General features: G+C 33.5%; 1 protein-coding gene across 4 annotated transcripts in view; it reads right to left on the reverse strand.

The window, feature by feature from the left end:
• The window catches only part of LOC113510233 (ras association domain-containing protein 10), a 154,905-nt gene that overhangs the window by 28,059 nt on the left and 111,248 nt on the right, over positions 1–15,598 (reverse strand). For all 4 annotated transcript variants that reach the window (XM_052893991.1, XM_052893990.1, XM_052893992.1 and 1 more), the window contains one exon: positions 12,897–12,953. The gene's annotated coding sequence lies outside the window, so the exon portion shown is untranslated. The remainder of the gene's footprint in view (positions 1–12,896; positions 12,954–15,598) is intronic.

Genomic DNA, 15,598 nt, shown 5'->3' on the forward strand with positions numbered 1-15,598 from the left:
TACTTTCAGATTGGTGCCATAGAATTTTCAATAAAATCGGTTTAGTAGTATGATTCCTAAATCAAAATAAACTCTTCCATAACCTACTCTATTACCTGTATTTGGCATAGTAAAAAAAACTTTTAGCAAAAGAAATTAATTCGAGTGACAGCGGTAGACTCACCCATTACCACATTAGATTCTAATATGCCTGTCAAAATGTAATGGTCAAGGGATGGGCAGCAACGTCCCTTAAAACATCATCAAAACTTAACTGCGGTTTTGAACCCACCTGCCAAGTGTGCCAATAGCAAACCTCGCCTTAAGAAGACCTATATTTAGGAATAAATATTTAAGGGCTCATATGATAAAAAATTCCTGTCAAAATGTACACAAATTATATGATGTGTTCATTCAGATGAGATGCCTACAGTCTTAGCTATCTCCTCGACAGTCAATCTTCGATCAGATAAAATTAAATCACAGATTTTTTCTTTGTTTTGATCAGTGGAAGCAGTCGAAGGCCGGCCACTACGGGGCTCATCTTGAATGGTCTCACGACCACGTTTAAACTCTGCCACCCAGTTTTTAAGAGTCGCATACGAAGGAACGGACTCACCCAAAGTAGCAGACATGTCTTCATGTATAGCTTTTGGAGTTAAACATTTCCAATTCAGGTATTTTATCACTGCACGATGTTAAATTTTATCCATTTTCAAAAATAACTCTGACTTGACTTACGGTATCACGTGTAAACGAACAATGAGTTACTGTGAATAAATTAAACTGTGCATACTTATTGCTAAATAATGTAACTACAAAATGGGGGTAGTTATAAAAAAAACCAATGACTTTAACCATGTTAGGTTAAGAACTTTTCAAATGACCCTCGTATATATAATTATAAAAATTTCATATGTTTACCACAATAACAACAGTCGACAACAACTGTATTTACTATTTATTGAATGGTGCAGTAAAGTGTAAATAAATAAATAAAAATAATGTTGTATCGGGAAATAACGGATCTAACCTTATTGCTAGCATCTACCCTATAGGGGGCGAGAACGGATTGCTAATATGGGGATTAGTAAGCCAACAATATACCCTATGACATCGACTTTGTGGTTCCCTCTGAATACCATCGTGATTGATTATTGATGAATACATCACGATGAGCCAACTGATCTAAATAGGAGAGAGAGATGATAGGTGAAGATGAAGTCACTTTCACCTATTATCTCTCACTGGTGCCTCGCCAGCGTATACCGATAGAGCAAGCGTGTTTACCATTTTATTATCATTCATTAAAAAATACTTTTTACGGAAGGAGAAGGGATTGTTAGTAAAGGGATCATTAGTCATTTACCAGAGGGAGACTTTGTACAAAATTCGTTTGCTTGGGTACCTCTGCCCCATTCGGGTTTCAACCGTGAAGCAGTTGTGTTTGCATGGCTGTGTTTCGGTTTGAAGGGTGGGATATGGCGTGAATTTACAGGATACAGAGGAATAACACCTGAGTTTTCAGGAATAGCAACGCATGAGGGGGGGTATCATGGGCGAAACAATATACTCTGTTATGTCCATGGTACTGCTAATGTCTATAGGCGACAGTTACCACTTTCCAACAGGTGGGCCGTCAGCTTGTTTGCCATTCTAAGTTGTATAAAAAAAGTCCCAATTACAGGACCCCCATTACGTTCATCCCTTATCAGGTCAACTTCCACTCGGTTTCTTCTGGAAACTAGCCTGACTTTATCGATTGTACAAGCGGGGTGTCACGATAGTGCTATTCCATTTTCACCCATAAAAAAACCCTTTTAGGTCAATCACCTCGCGACCGCATTTGGAAACTTTCGTTGTTTACCTTTAAGCGGCATAACTATTCATTTTAATTTGAAAAAATGTATAAAAATATTCTTTTAGGTGGAGAGACGGGTCTCTACAGCTCATTAACCTATTTTTGACCTATAGCAACAGTGAAATGTTAATGAGTAAAAATAATGATAATGACAAATGTCACCTAATGTTGTGATTATGTTTAGTGTATAAATTTATAATGTATACGACCAGTGACTCCTCCCAACTAAATAGATGGTACGGGTATATAGGTGGAAGATTTTTAATTTTCAACCTTTTATAAAAAGAAAAAAGTTCTAAATTCGATTGTATTTTTTCTTATGTTTGTCACCTCATAACCCTAACAATTGTAAACCAATTTGGATTTTTTTTTATGTCTGAAAGGATAGCATCCAGTTTTGTTTTTTTTTTGATGGGTGAAAATGGTACGGTAACCCCGTCTGCGTTAACGGTATACGCTTGCGGAGCACTAGTGAATGGTAATAGATGAGAATGAAAACAGGCCAGTTAGCTCATCATGATGAATTCATCAGGAATTACCCATGACAGTTTCCAGGGAGAACCGCGAGGAGGTCGACCTGGTTGGGTATATTGCTAACAATGAGATTCTCAGTCTCCGTTACTAACAATCCCTTTCCCCCCAATAGCATACAGTTTGGTTCATTAGAAATTTTATCAAAATCAGTTCAGTAGTTAATTTTTTTTATGCAACTTAGAATGGCAAACAAGCTGACGGCCCACCTGATAGAAAGTAACAACCGTCACCTATAGACATGAGCAGTACCATGGACATAACAGAGTATACTGTTTCACCCATGATACCTCCTGCGCATTGCCATTGCTGAGGACTCAGGTGTTATTCCTCTGTACTTGAAATAAAAAAAACATATTTTGCGACAATTAAAGTCAGTTTTTTTGTTAATTAATTATTAATTAATTTGAAAATTAGGTACAGGTCTTATTATTTGCTAATTCTGTAGTTTCGTATAGATGAAAGAATTCTTAAAATTGATAATTTTATTTTTTGAATTTATCTCGAATCTTTCCTGTTTATAATATTAGTTTATATTTATGTTTATTTCAACATACACAATTCATTTAAACATAATTACCTTTTATAATTCTGATAATATTATTGATAAATTTATTGGAACTACATATTACAGTGAAATTATTACATTTTTAACTCCCTTTTATGTACAATAATAAATTAACTTTTTAATGTCCCGAACGAATATGGTAAAATAAAATTTCTTGTCCATATCTGCGCTGAGGCAAATAAAATTCCTTCAACTTTTATTCTTAACTCGACATTTTTGTAAAATTGATGGAAGCATGTTAATCTTACTAATATAATAAAATTATACTCGTAACTAGACAGTGCCTGTCCATGGGAGATCTTAAAGAAAAAATAATATGAGGGGTAATAAGAAGCAAAAACAATATTGTTTTTTTGAAAATTTCGTCTGTCTGTCTATCTATATCTCTGTTTCGGCAACACACTAAAACTACTGCATCAAATTAGATACGGTTTTCACCATTGTATTCCACAAGAAATTATGTATATTTTGTCTTTTCATACGTCATATAGAAGTGATATGTTTGAACTTTCTTCCCACTTCTGAAATAAATATTAACTAAATAACATTAATTAATTTAATTTACAACAAAATATTTAATATACTTAATTAAAGTAACCTTAATAATATTATAAAAAAAATGGTAACAAATTATATTCCTGTACCCCACTGAGACAAAACAATTTCAAAGTAAAAAAATAACGTAAAAGACCTAAATTTACAACATATTTAAAACAATTAAATTATCCATGATATTATTAAATTACAGTCGGCCGTATGAATTCGAAATTATGACATTAACCCTACCGTTACCCAGCTGGTGTTCATTCGTTACGTTCTCACTGTCACGGCGCCACCCTAGCTAATTAAATAAAATAACCCCACTGTACGGATCACGTGACCGTTGGCTATCAACCAGCGATCTCGGTCTGATAACGTGGGAAAATAAATCCAGTCGAAACATTCACTGGAAAAAAAGGGCCAAGTTCACATTTTTATTGTTCAAAGTTTCATAAGAGGGCATTAAGCATGCCTACTTTTATAGTAAGTAATTTATTCGAAGTAAAATAACTTTAACAATAACGCACATTCAATCTATACACACGCCTATAGATGGTGCATATTAGATTGAGAATTGTACTCTTGTATTTATCCTGTATTCAATTTATAATTATCGAAGCCGCCATTTCTGTTTTCGAAGCAAATTCTTCTTGTAAACACACAATTCCGCGTTCTATATTCAAATAATTTCTATATATCAGTGTAATTAATTTATTTTTAACTTATCACCATCAGGTTCATGAATTTTGAGTAACAATTAAAGTTTGTGATATATTTTTTGCGGAGCAAACTGCATTTGTACTTCAAGAGTTGCAAATTAGTTAGGACTCAGTTAAATTTCACCTGTTTGTCTAGCCCTATTAAACACAAAGACTTATCATCTGCTCTTAAATAATGTTTAACCTTTGTGAACAAGTATGTTAAACAAGAGACATCATTTTGACAGACAGATGGCTTAAATTGTATCCATTTTAATACAGTCTACTGACTTTAGGGAATTTAATCAATTATTCATAGATACTCCTTTAATTAAGAAAAGCAAAAAATAAAGCCCGAAATAGTTAAGTGATTATTTATTTTATTTTTTGCTGTTTCGTCTACCTTTAAAAACATTGAAAATATTTGGACAATCTAGACAACTTTATGACTTGGCCGTGTCACCCTTTATTAGTTTTATAATATTAAATTAATAATATGGAATTAGACAAATCAGTCATATTTACTAACACTGGATTTTGTGGATACATATATATATATATATATATATATATATTAGTCACCTTTTACGACATCCACGGGAAAGAAAGAGGTGGCCTATTCTATACCAGAACTGATACGGCGGTATTTTAATCATATTGACTTAAAATCTAGGTAAATAGATAGGTACATTACTTTTTTTGGACGTGTAAACATGTGAAATTCATGTTTTTGGTACAAATACAACAAGCTTGTTTCGAGAAGTTTATAACCTCGACTTTAATTACAGATGTAAAATACTGTTTGAACACATAAATTATTTGGCAATCAATAAAATATGTACAAAAAAGCCCATAAAATAATAATATTACACACTTAAATTTGGTACTAAAATCAGCATATTGTATCACGAGCTACTAAAAATTCTGTACAATGAAATAAATATAACTCATAATGGAAAAAAAATGTGTACAGATAGAGAATACATAAATTGCCGTGTGGTTCAGGCGTAGAATAGGCCACCCTTTCCTTTTCCATAGATGTTGTTAGAGGCGACTAAGGGAACTTAATAGTAGAGGGACAGGCAGCAGCGTCCTTCTTAAAACATCACCAAAGTGTAACTACAATTGCCAAACTGCCTACTAAGCGTGGCAACTATTGGTAAAAATCCCCTTATGAGAGAGGACTATCTTTAGCAGTGGGCAGTGGGAGGGAGACTTTGTACAAAAGTCGATTGCTTGGGTACCTCTGTCCCATTCGTGTTTCTACCGTGAAGCTGTTGTGTTTGCATGGCTGTGTTTCAGTTTGAAGGATGGGATATGGCGTGAATTTACAGGGTACAGAGGAATAACACCTAATTCCTCAGGAATGGCAACGCATGGGGGGCATCATGGGCGAAACAGTATACTCTATTATATCCGTGGTACTGCTCATGTCTAGACTCAACGAATACATCCTAAAACACACGCAAAAATACAAATAGCCTTCATGAAGTCGCTTAATAAAACGGGAACACGTTTACTTTTTAAACTACGTCATGTGCTCAATTAAAACCGTTCTATACCGACGATTCAAGATAACCCATGTGAACTGCGCGCGCGCAGGTGTTAGAGGCTGGTCATGGATCAATTGCTCTATTTATAGACCGCAATACCAGTCGATTTGTAATCGTCAAAGGTCAAAGTAAATTGTTTTATAGTAATACAACATAGAATGAATAATATTGCTAAGATATTTATTGTGAGTAAATTTAATTATTAAGATGTATATAATTATACATGCCAAGCGTGGCAACTATTGGGAAACCCCACCAATAGAGGGAGACCGGGGGGAAGGGGATTGTTATTAATGGAGATTGAGAATCCCATTGCTAGCAATATATCCAACCAGGTCGACCTCCTCGCGGTTCCCCCTGGAAACTATTATGGTTAATTCCTGATGAATTCATCATGATGGGCTAACTAGCCTGTTTTCATTCTCATCTATTACCCTTCACTGGTGTTCCGCCAGCGTATCCCGTTAGCGCAGGCGGGGTTACCATGCCATTTTCACCCATCAAAAAAAAAATAGAGGGAGACCTATGTTCAGCAGCGAACAATTAACAGCCGATATGACTATAATTACATAGTTACAAAACTAGGTACAAATGCCGCATGTAGTAGTAATCATTAAAATCCCTTCAAGGAAGTTTTCTACCACCAGGTTAGCCAGATGAGATTTTTGATTTTTACTTTTTCCCAAATGTCAAATATATTATCTCTAAATAGATATGATTTCCGTTATTAAAATAAATAGATGTCACCATACAGCTTAAATGGTCGCGTACAACGCGGTTTCAGAGATGTTTCCTCCCACGAACACTCAGGTTATGGAATGAGCTCTTTGCCGAGGTTTTCCCAAGAGACTACAGCATGGGGTTCTTCCAAAGGGGGGTAAAGAGGTTTCTTCAAGGTCGGCAACGCGCGCGTAATACCTCTGGTATTGCAGGCGTTCATAGGCTACGGTAGCCGCTTACCATCAGGTGGGCCGTATGCTCGTTTGCCACCTCAATGGTATAAAAAAAAAATGTCAATATAGTAATTTTTACAAATTTTGTTCGTCTTCATTTATGTTTGTACCGGCATAATGCAAAAACTACGGCATTAAATTGAATGCGGCTTTCACAGTTATGGTATACCCACTAGCACCCTCTAGAAGTGACCTGTTTCTCCAACTTCTGATATCCATGCGGATAAACATTTAGTACAACAATAAACCAGTAAAAAACATTGTTTAATAGCCCATCAACTCCCAATTAGTTTAAGACCGCAACCGCAACCGTTAATCTCGTTGTTTATCGCGACAACCGGCGGTGAAGACAGAATGGAGAAACTGAAGAAATTATACAGTAATTTGTTAGTAATTTAATAATTAGCTACAAATTGTAACATTTATACGTCTAATTATTATAATTCTTTAATAAAGCTGTCTCACTATCCAATCGTGATAAGAATCTGATGATAATTATATTTGACATACCTGTATTATATATAAAATTATAGTATTTTAATAAATTTTACATATGTACCGGTATTTTGGTGAAACATGTAACTCGAAGTATACACAACTGAATATCTAATGTAATCATGTTTAATGTTAATAAAGAATCTGAATATAAATTGTGTAGTCAATTTTAGACTTTCACATCATATTCATTCATTCATCATATTCTTTCACATCATCATATTTTAAACTGCCTCTATATATATATACATATATATATATATATATATATATATATATATATATATATATATATATATATATATATATATATATATAACATATTAAATTTATGTTTTGCCAAAGGTTGACTGGGAGAGAATGCTATATAGTATTAAGTCCGCCTTTTGTAGCAGACATTTTTTGTAATGTGGTCAATAAAGAATAAATAAATAAATATTAATGTCTTTTTTTTAACTATGTTTGTCGTGCCCTATACTTGTTTTGTTAGTTAGTTACTGCCATAAGGAATAGTCCTAAGCCACCTACATCCACTGACTTCCTGCAATGCATTTGAGATCGTCAACGTCATTATCCAATAGTATAAATGTAAAAGAGACTGTTTGTTACTTCTTAGCGTTTCAACAGCTTTACCAATCACTATAAAATTTAATATAAAATCACGAAGTAGTTTTGTATACACGTACTATATGGAATGAAGAAGGACATTTCTGTTATGGATGGACTATTTATATCCAGGTCACTGAACCTGTTCTGGTCACACAAAAAAGTCACCAGTAAATGTTAATTTAAGATATATATATTTTAATTATCCTTCAATATAGCCTTCTAGACGCAGTAAGTGCTACACAAACTACTTTTACGAGTATGATGAACAGACATTTTCGTAACTATGTACAACGAACCGCTACTAAAATAAATAATTTAAAAATAAATTACATATTTGCTATTAAAATAATTGTCCAAACAGGATCACAATATGAAATACACTATCAGCTTTAATGTCGTCCAATTTAATGAAAATGCTAAGTAATAAAACATAAAAAAAAGACATGTCGTTGGCTGTCTGGTGAGTTTTCGTGTGACCAGTTTTTGTATGGTTTATCCAGTGTGGAGCAATCTTGACCATACACAATGTTATTTAAATATTTGACACGTGTGCACCGATTACAGTCTGATATGATCTTATGTCGTACAAGAACATATCTGACTACTATAATATGCTTACTTTCTATTGCGAACTAATGATAGACTAAACATAATGGACCTTCATGATTATTTAAAAAAAAAAACTTGTTCTACTACCTATATCGTTACTCATTTTATAAATGTTAAAGTAAGTCTGTTTGTTATTTTTAACCGCCCTTATAGTTTAACTATTTGTTCAAAATGAATCTTTTTAGATACATTGATAGATTCAATCGAGGGAGACTTTGTACAAAAGTCGATTGCTTGGCTACCTTTGTCCCATTCATGTTTCAACCGTTTCGGTTTGAAGGGTGGGATATGTCGTGAATTACGCGCGCGTTGCCGACCCTGAAGAAATCTCTTTACCTCTCTTTTGAAGAACCCCATGCTGTAGTCTCTTGGGAAAACCTCGGCAGGGAGCTCATCCCATAACCTGAGTGTTCGTGGGAGGAAACATCGTCATCTTGTTTATCTCTTATACATATATGATATGATTTTATTCATATTACATATAAATTTGGCTTTTGGTTATACGATAGGTCATCAACTATTAACAAATGGTATCAACATCATTACCGTCATGTCGACCGCTAATTGTCCACTGCTGAACATAAACCCCCCATAAGAGGGGTTTTCTCCAATTGGCTTAGCTTGGCAAAGAGGTTGGCAACTGCTGATAGCTGCGATAACATACTAAGAGGGACGCTGCTGTTCATACCTCAGCCATTAAATTAACTTAGTTGATCCTTACGATAGTTTTGTTTTGCCTAATCAAATTTGCTTGGATTAAAAGCGCCAAATCAAGGGTACAAGCAGGATTAGATCGACAAAAAAACTACAGCTTCCGTCTTCATAAAATTAATAATAAACTAAGGTCGGACTAAACACTCTCAATTGCAAAAAAGAATGATTAAAATCGGATCAAAATTAGTGATGTGATCGCATAACATACACAGAATACAAACCAATTGAGAGCCTCCAATTTTGGAATAGTGAAATAATTTAAACATTTTAGGAAAATTTACTTTGTCTAATAACTTCTTCAATAAAGAGAGTACGTTTTGCAATGTAATTTGCATAGTTTACAATTCTTCTAATGAAATTATTTCGCAATTACAGATTGAATAGTGGGTTACACTTATCCTGTTCCAGCGGCCGTCTGCTGGATACGGCTAAACTGTTCGATCCGGAATGGAATGGTATCCGTTTGATTAAAATGTAAAGCAGTTGTTTGTGAGAAATCATTTAAAATACCAACGCATAGAATAGCAGAGAAAGCGCTTTTTCACCGGAAGATCTGAGTAGATTGCTTATCAGAGGTTAGTGTGAACAAAAATAGGTCTATTTATTTATTTTTAAACAGTTTAGAATGGCAAAAATGCTGAAGGTCCATGGGCATCATAAAGTTATATATAATAATGCCCATTATATTATATCAATATAATGTATTACTTCTCTCATATGTTGCATTCCCTAAAGACTAGAAAGCTATACTTTCATATCCTATAATTTCGCTGGAATGCTTTATATTATTTTAACTAAAACAAAACCATGAAATCACAACTGCTTTGTAACATAATCATGAAAGAACATAGAAGCCAAATAAACAAATTTTAAACAATCTCTCTCTCTCTCTCTATCTCTATATTTATTAATACTTTATATTAATATTTTTTGATAAATTATATACTATGTTGTAACGACATGTACTACTTATTTATTTACATTTTATTTCACCGATTAAAAATAACAAGTACAGTATATTTTAATAAGAAGTGATACAAAAGGCGGCCTTATCGCTTAGCAGTCTCTTTCAGACAACCTTGTCTGTTAGAGATTGTGTAAAATCCCTATAAAAATTTATTTAGAATCATTCAAAATTTTTACAACAGGGATATTAACAATCTCCGAAAGTACTTCGTTTTATTGAAATATTCACTAATAAAATCGAGTATTTCGCAGATAATGTTCGTATTTACATGTTTTACTATTGAACGGATATTATTAAAGTTTTCACTAATAAAACACAGTACTTCTTAAACAAGCTTTGTCTATACTTGATTTATGTAGAGTGTGATTTGCATTAATTTCGAATAAGAGAAAATGGGAACAAAATAAGTGTAATACTTTACAATACACTCAATGCATAAAGCATATTTTAATTGGAAATTTTTAGATACAAATTTTCAAATGTAATTTCCACAAAATATTTTTATCAGGGAGCAAGGCTCCCTGGATATGGGGTTATTTTCATGGTCTAATAGATAATTCGGCTCTGAATATACTAATATAAGGAAAACTCAAAACAAAGTCCAGTTCTCTATCCAAAACGTTACTAACAATATCCTTCTTGTCTTTGAAAAAAAAAAACTATTTCAATACTGAAATGTTACTATAAAAAGTTTTCCATTTAATTACTATTTGCCATGACAAAATTATTAGAATACCAATCACAAAAATTAACTATATTAATGAAAAAATAACCATTAAAATAACTTCAGAATTAAAAAAATTAATCACTTGAACCTCATCTTTTTTAACTTGGTAATAAAAGTAATACAGGTACAAAATATCAAGAAGGTCAACGCGACTCAAATAAACAAGTGCACTCGCCTATCGGTTGTGTTATTATTTAATAGTTTAATGAGCGACTGATACCGGTTTCGAGCAATCAGGTGTCAGAACTAGTAACGTGCCGCCCCAGTCACTGATACTGTAATAGTGACATCATAGCTTAATACTGTTTCAGTTTGTGCGATTAATTAACAGATTTCCTATCGTTGTAAATGCACCTATTTATAAAACATAGACAAATTATAGGATAGCACGCGATGAATTATGGGAAAGATTATTTTATCAGATCATATCACATCATAGTATATTTTTTATATTAATGATGCTGTTTATGTCTATATTTGTTTTTATTAGGAAAACAAACGAGCTGATAGTACACCTAATAGGAATCAGCTAGGGGGAACAGGATTGTTAGTAATGGAGACTGAGAATCCCATTGTTAGCAATATACCCAACCAGGTCAATCTCCTCGCGGTTCTTCCTGGAAACTATCATGGTTAATTCCTGATGAATTCATAATAATGGGCTAACTGGCCTGTTTTCATGCTCATCTATCACCCGTCATTGGTGCTCCGCCAGCGTATCTCGTTAGCGCAGGCGGGATTACCATACCATTTTCACCCATCAAAAAGAAATATAGGAATTAGCTACTGTCGCTCATGAATACCTGCAACACGAAAGTAATAAACGTCGCATGTAGCGACGTTTACTACTTTACAAGCCACCAGCTTGCTTTTCAATACTTATTAAATAAGAATAACGGTTTTAGGCTATCAGGTGTCAGAACTAGTAACGTGTCGCTCCAATCACTAGCACTGTAATAGTGGCATCATAGATCGATACCGTTTCAGTTTGTTGCAATAATTAACAGAACTCCTATCATTTTGTTCCTATTTATAAAACATAGACAAATTATGCGACAGCATACGATAAATTATGGGGGAAATTATTTTATTATTTTAATATATACTAAGAAAGAAGTGGTACACTGTCCTATCAGCGACATTACTGTTCAATATTTTAATAAATTACCGATACCAGTTTTAAGCTATCAGGTATCAGAACTAGTAATGTGTCGCCCCAGTCACTGATACTGTAATAGTGACATCATAGCTCGATACCGTTTCAGTTTATTGGATTAATTAACAGAACTCCTATAATTTTGTTCCTATTTATAAAACATAGACAAATTATGCGATAGCATGCGATAAATTATGGGAAAAAATATTTCATTATTTTAATATATACTAAGAAAGAAGTGATATACTGTCCTATCACCGACATTACTGTTCAATAGTTTAATGAATTACTGATACCGGTTTTAAGCTATCAGGTGTCAGAACTAGTAAGGTGTCGCCCCAGTCACTGATACTGTAATAGTGACATCATAGCTCGATACCGTTTCATTTTGTGGGATTAATTATCAGATTTTTTCATTGTATATACATATAACTATTTATAAAACATAACGTAGACAAATTATAAGTTAGCACGCGATTAATTATGGGGAAGATTTATATTCTGTCTCTCTCATATTTCTGCCACTAAGCAGCTGTGCTTGGATAGTTGTATTTCAGTTTGAAGTATGAGTATAGAGAAATAACCATCTTGTTTCTTAAGTATAGCCTAGCGTAAAGCGTACTAAGGCGTTACTTTATTCTTGATATTAACGGTGCTCTTCATGTCAATAAACGACGGTTACCATTTACCACCAGATGGTATCAGGATTATCAAATTGCCTGTCGCATATAAAAATCAGAGATATTTGCCTGTCAGCTGTGTTGTTATTTAATAATTAAATGAGTTACTAATACCGGTTTTATACCGATACTTCATACGGTTTACAATTGACCAAAATATCGCGTGATATTCACACCAAAAAAAAATTTTTTTTAATCTTTCCATTAGTAAAAATGATGCTTAATGTATATCATTTTGAATAAATGAAAAACTTACCTTTAGCCTTCAGCTCATGATATCATGAAATTTTTCGATTATTCTCTCCGGAATAATCTGTGGACAAAATAGAAAATAGTTCTATTATTCCTGTTAATATAATGTATGCGTAAATTTATAAAGATTTATGAATAGATCTTTTTAACATTTTCACACAAAAATTACTAAATAGATTTGGATGTAATTTGACACACGGGTAGGTTTTTTTATGCAAGTTAGAACGCCAAACAAGCTAACGGCTCACATAATGGAAAGTGGTAACCGTCGCCTATAGACATGAACAGTACCATGTGCATAATAGAGTATATTGTTTCGCCCTAGATGCAACATATGGGGGTCCATATGTTATCACTCCTAAGGTGATATACCTCTGTACCTTGGCGTTTCCCTTCACTGGCATTCGTTGTCATATATCGGCCTAATAGGTTATATTCTAACTTAAAACAAAGGATAGTTTATTTACTGATTCATGCGGGCAAAGCCGAGCATACAGCTAATTAAGTCTAAATATAAATAAATCAATAAAATGAAGCGAACGAATGCAAAATAATACATGAGGGGAACCATGGATCGTGGTGAATCAAGGTAGTGTTCAAGTTATTAGAATAGAACTAACTACCATCAATCAAGTTATCAGTTTGTATGTATATTTTGCTCTTTTGAAGGCAAAGCAATAAACCAAATTGTGACCATTTTGTGTTAGTAGCACACGCATAAAAAAAGGAAATTGTTGTTTTATAATATATATATATATATATAATATTTTGCTTTTTGTTTCTTTTTTTGTTTTTCATTCTTTTATCTCTTTTACTGTGTATTATGTATATGTTTGTATTGTAATTTGTGTGCTGTAAGTAATGCAAATGAATTGCCAGTCTATCTAATTCGAGATTTAAATAAAAAAAAAAACAAATAGAATATAACTCATGGGAATTTAATATTATAAATGTGAAAGGGAGTTCGTTTGTATATAACAAATTAACTCCCTGTAAACTTAATAACTTAACAGCATAACAAATCACTATGAAATTTAGTTGTAAGGAGTCAGTGTATGCAGTTGGCTACTGCCATTTTGTTCACGCATATTTTGCGACACTTGTTTCACCTCTAAACGAGGCATATTCAGGTAAATATATAGATAAAAAAAAATATAGATTATTATTATAAAGGGGAAAGATTTGATTGTTTGTTCGTAAAGGATAAGCTTAAAAATTACTCTAAATATTTTTCAAAAATTCTTTCATTTATAAAAAACTACAGTATCAGAGTGTTACAGCGACTGGAACATTAGTATAATATAAAATTATACGGGGGAAGAGATTGTAAGTAATGCAAACTGCAAGTCCCATTGCTAGCAATGGGATGTCAAATTGACCTTCACACGGTCCCCCCTGGACGCCATCGTGCTGTATTCCAATTACATTCAGCATGACAGGATAACTGACCTGATTTCATTGTCACTTATCATCCCTCATTGGTGTTCCGCCAGTGTATACCGTTAGCGGGGTTAACATTTCATTATCATCCATTATATCATATATGTATATATGTATATCTGTATATATATATATATATATATATATATATATATATATATATATATATATATATATATATATAATTATTACTCGCGAATCGAACCCCTAACCATCGGAAGGTGACGCGTGTGTCAAACTGCTATACCATAAGGGTCATTATTATATAAAGATCTGACATACAACAAGTCACGAGAATCCTAGCAACCTAAACCATAACAAGTCCATTCACTATACCATTTGAACCATGAATAATGTATGAAAATTGTTACACTGTTGTATTATTAACGAGCGAATTCATTAAATGTAGTTAAGCACTTATCGCGAACTAATTTGAAAGTTTTACCATAATTTTTTTTTTGTTTTTTACTAATTTGTATGGAATATGAAAGATCGAACTAATAACTTTTCTTTGTGACGTGTTACTAAATCTGGCCATATGGTCCCGGCATAGGATAGGCCACCCCTTCCTTTCCTGTAGGTGTGTAAGAGGCGACTAAGGGAGAGCGAGGGGATGGACAGCAGCATCCCTCTTAAAATATCTGTAAAGCCTAACTGCGGTTGCCAATCCGCCTGCCAAGCTTGACAAGTACTGGCAAAACTCCTTATAGGCCTAAATTAAAAACTGATATGATGATGATGATGTGACTTTCTTTTAGGGTTGAGCTGTAAATTTGTTCATCAGAGGGAGACTTTGTACAAAAGAGGATTGCTTGGGTACCTCTGTCCCATTCGTGTTTCTACCGTGAAGCAGTTGTGTTTGCATGGCTGTGTTTCGGTTTGAAGGGTGCGATATGGCGTGAATTTACAGGGTACAGAAGAATAACATCTGAATCCTCAGGAATGGCAACGCATTGGGGGTATCATGGGCGAAACAGTATACTCTGTTATGTCCATGATACTGCTCATGTCTATAGCCGACGGTTACCAATTTCCATCAGGTGGGACGTCAGCTTGTTTGCCATTCTAAGTTGTATAAAATAAAATAAACTACCAACGGGGTAGTATATATTAAATAAATTTTAACACTTTATTGCACCAATATTACATTATTAGGATTTGTTGAACAATTTTCGATAAGTATAGTGTAGTACAAAAGGCGATCTTATTGCTAAGCAATCTCTTCCAGACAACTTTTGGGTAGAAAGAATTAAAGAATAAATAGGT

This window comes from Galleria mellonella, unplaced genomic scaffold (assembly GCF_026898425.1).
Source record: "Galleria mellonella isolate WM207_F2 unplaced genomic scaffold, CSIRO_AGI_GalMel_v1 utg184, whole genome shotgun sequence".
Taxonomy (NCBI): domain Eukaryota; kingdom Metazoa; phylum Arthropoda; class Insecta; order Lepidoptera; family Pyralidae; genus Galleria; species Galleria mellonella.